The sequence below is a fragment of the Tachysurus fulvidraco genome, chromosome 12 (genome assembly GCF_022655615.1).
Source record: "Tachysurus fulvidraco isolate hzauxx_2018 chromosome 12, HZAU_PFXX_2.0, whole genome shotgun sequence".
Taxonomy (NCBI): domain Eukaryota; kingdom Metazoa; phylum Chordata; class Actinopteri; order Siluriformes; family Bagridae; genus Tachysurus; species Tachysurus fulvidraco.
The window spans coordinates 14,725,077-14,729,069 of NC_062529.1; the positions used below are offsets into that span (position 1 = coordinate 14,725,077).

The following is a 3,993-nucleotide window of genomic DNA, read 5'->3' on the forward strand; positions in this document are numbered from 1 at the left end:
TCTTTCTTTCTTTTTGCCTCTCTGTTTCTTTCTTTCTTCTCTATCTCTCTCTCTCTCTCTCTCTCTCTCTCTCTCTCTCTCTCTCTCCTCTCTCTCTCTCTCTCTCTCTCCCTATTTTATAGCACTGTTTTAGTAATTTACCATAGAAACAAACACATGTTTAGTGGAAAAAAACCGTTGTTTTTGATGTCTAATTGCTCGCTTTTCCACGCCTGGGCTTTGGAAATGGATTTAAAAAGGATGAAAGGAAATGGAAGAGGACATTGTAATTAATTTAGTCATGACTTTAGCCTCCCTTTCAGGAAACCCTGCGTAATGTCTTTGTGACAAAATATTCACAATATCGCATGAACCCTGAATCGCATGTTTCCTCCCAAATAAAAGTCACATGTGAGTTTCCCGTCTTCACAAAGTAAAGAAATGTTTTTGCCAAGTCAAATCATATATATATATATTGGATGTATATTTTTATTCACCCTATTATGGTCCTTTGAGGCTTTATTGCCTCCAGAGACGAGGTAGTGAGGCGGATTGTGTGTTCAGATAGTAGATATGTTATGAACTCTGTCAGTGTCTCGGAGTTGCTTTGAAATGTTCTGATACTCGATGCTTATAAAAGACATTATAGTATGTTCTGCTTAGTGTGTGTGTGTGTGCACACCTATTTGTGTGTGTATACATACATACACACACACCCACGTACATTATACTGTATATGCATACATTATATATAATGTATGTGTGTGTATGCGCCTTTGTGAATATATATATATATATATAGATATATAATATATATATATATATATATATATATATATATATATATAGATTTGATCTGTGTGTGTGTGTTTGTATGTATACACATTCAACATACAACTAACAACAAGCCCATGAGCTCACAGCAGCTATTTGCCATGTCTTTAAACCAGTGGCTTAGCTAATATGGTGCAGAGGCCTGTGTTAACATGTGGTAGCATTCAGAGGGAGCACACTTCAGTGTAATTCAGGTCCATCTTCTTCCTAACTGCAGGATCTGGGAGCACTTCGAGGTTTTGGCAGCTTTCACTTAGTTTTCAGAAGCTACATTTCTGGCAGCTCGTCTCCAATGTATGATGTAAAAAACGTGCGCTTAAATAAAAGCAGATAGTGGCCTTGTAAAAAAGCGAGCAACTAGAACCGCAGGTACAGCAGTCCATGAGATGGTACCTATATTCACCTTTACACGAAGCACTTCTTTGTATGGTTTTGCTCTATTTGCGAGGAAACAGTTGTCAATTCTCCAGGTTATTATCAAGGTATTGTTTTCAGGTATTGAAGCGTAAAGTAATTCAGGTATTGAAGCGTAAAGAAAAGGTCCGCATCACCTCCCGAGCTCTGTTTCTGTGTGACTTTCAGGATTTCCCTTGACTCATTGTTTTTGCATAGTCTGAGTGTTTAGCAGTATTCAAATAAGAGGTGCAACTGGTCACCTTTCACGGCAAGCTTTATTTGGATTATATTCAAACGCCCATTCAAAATCTGTGTAACTTGACGCCAATGTAAACTTCACAGGAGACAGGCGTTAAATGGCACTTTTAAAGCTATGCTGTCACCCTGTACATAAATAATGGAAGAGTCTATTTGCCAATTGTACAGCATGCACAGAGTACTTTGACTTTGCAAATGAGCTACATGCAGCAACATAACCAATGTACACATGCATTCTGTCAAGTTCCATGCAATCAATCAAAACCAGGAGCCTGCTGAACAAATACAGAAGCCGAGGCTGTAAAAGTGGAGCTGCTACGAGTGTGTTACGAGCCTGACCCTGAACTGATCACGACATTAGGTCTCTTCTACCTATAGTAACTTTTCCGTCTCCTGTGTAATGACAGTCGACTTGCTTTCATCTTGTGATCGCGTGAATCACTTTAAAATAATCCTAAATAGGTTTTGGATTATTTGTTTTTTTTTGTATTTAACGAGTTACAGTCCTTTTGATTATCACGTGTACAAAGAAATATTGTCCTTTCCTCAGTTGTCCGAGTGTGTCAAATCTTCAGCACAGAATTCTTGACCATGTACAAAAACTATAGACGTTTCAAACAGAAAAACTGATTCGTTCCTGCAATTTTGTTAGGATAGAAAGCAAGAAATGATGATTTTTTTTTTAACTCATTCTGGCTTATGTTTTTTCATTGTGGGGCAGCTTTTGTTTAGAAGGTTCAAACCCAAGCACTGACAATGCTCCAGGGAGCTGTATCATGTCTGATCCTGTGCTCTGACCCTAACTTCCTAACAAGCTGGGATATGCAAAGGAAATCATTTCACTCTCTTTTAATGTACCTGTAACAAAATAAGTGATGTCTTCTTCCACTACCTCTACATTCACACCCTTTTTTTTTCAATCATTTAATCATTTTCCTGAAATCCAGACATGGAAAATTTATTTGTTTATTAGCTCATCCTTCACGCTGAATGCTGTCGGTGTCTAGAATCCTAAACGATGGGCTTAATAAGTAGAAGCTGAGATTATATAATAATGTACTTCATGCCAGAAATTATTTTTGTTATGATTATCACTTTATCTTAAAATTCTTCTCCTATTTGAATAATTTACTGTTATTAATATTATTATATATAATATATATAATTATATATATATATATATATATATATATATATATATATATAAAAACACATACTTCTTTTTCTTTCTAAATATAAAGTTTTACCTGAGGAGCGAGAACAAGCGTGAGATTTTTTTTTATATCAAGAACTGTATTTAATGTGTTTGCTTCCTGTAAAAAATAAAAGTAAGAGTTTTTCCGGCGAGTTGAGAATGGCACAGTATTTTTGCACAGTATTCTTGACGAGTCTGTCCGGTCTCAGCCATGTGTCATCCACTGATTTCTCAGATCAGCTCTGGAGATTGAAAGGGTCACGACTCAACTTTATTTCTTCTTCATTTGGTTCTTTGATGGAGATTTTTCCCCTGTTGCTTCTGCTTTGCGTAGTCAGAGGATGCACCAGCATTTCAGTTGTCACTTTATAAAAGTAAGAATTTAAAACTAAAACTTTGTTTTTTTTAAAACAGATGTTTCCTTCCAAAAACAATTTGGCTGCAAACGTTTGCACTCATCTGTAACCGACTCTTTCAAATATAGGAAAAATTGAAATCATTTGCCTGGTGATATGACAGCGTTTAACGTAACCTTGATTTTCCGGGAGTACGTCTGCCAGACCCGCTGCAGCCTTCATCAGCAGACAGCAATCTGGAATCTGTCTTAAAGAAAGGAAGAAGGGAAATGTTCCTTTGACGCACCGCACACAGAGCGTGCAGAGACGTCACTCACGCCGTGATGGACTGATCATACTGCTCTGCTCTGCTCTCTCTGCCACTCACTCACTCGCTCACTCGCTCACTCAGTCATTTTTCACTCATGTGTGATGGCCAGAGGCAGATTCCACACCGAGTGACTCCTCTGTGAAGTGGATCTATTTCCCCACACATAACTGTCTATTTTATCTGCTCTTATCTGCACTAATGCTTCAGGCTGTGTGCAGGAGAACCCAAAGATATCAACCTTTCAACATTTCTCAAACCCGACACCGCAAGCATTGTCCGAGCTCTGGACACTTTATGTCGGGAAGCGTATTTATTTTAGCAGTGCTGTGATAATAATTGCTGTCAATATAAATGCCTTCATCATGTGCTCGGAGTCTGAGACACAGAAGCTGGGGAGAAGAGCCCGAGCCTGAGCCTCGCATGATTACTCCGAGTTAGAATTTCAAAGGAGGAGTAATGTATACAGCTCCTAATGAATTGAGTCTGGTAATATTTATCCCCGAGTCTGTAGCAGCGACTACACAAGGCATGTGGTCGGAAGGATCCAGCTCCTTAGTGAACTCGAGCGCGTTTAATCTGGAACAGTGTCTCCTTATTAATGGCTTTGAAGCCTTTTAATGTTTAACACAGCTCCAAAAGCACAGGGCTTTTCAGTCAGACCGAGT

General features: G+C 38.4%; 1 protein-coding gene across 6 annotated transcripts in view; it reads left to right on the plus strand.

Moving 5' to 3' along the window:
- Positions 1-3,993, plus strand: part of supt3h (SPT3 homolog, SAGA and STAGA complex component) — a 99,505-nt gene that overhangs the window by 23,173 nt on the left and 72,339 nt on the right. The gene's annotated exons all lie outside the window — the stretch shown is intronic.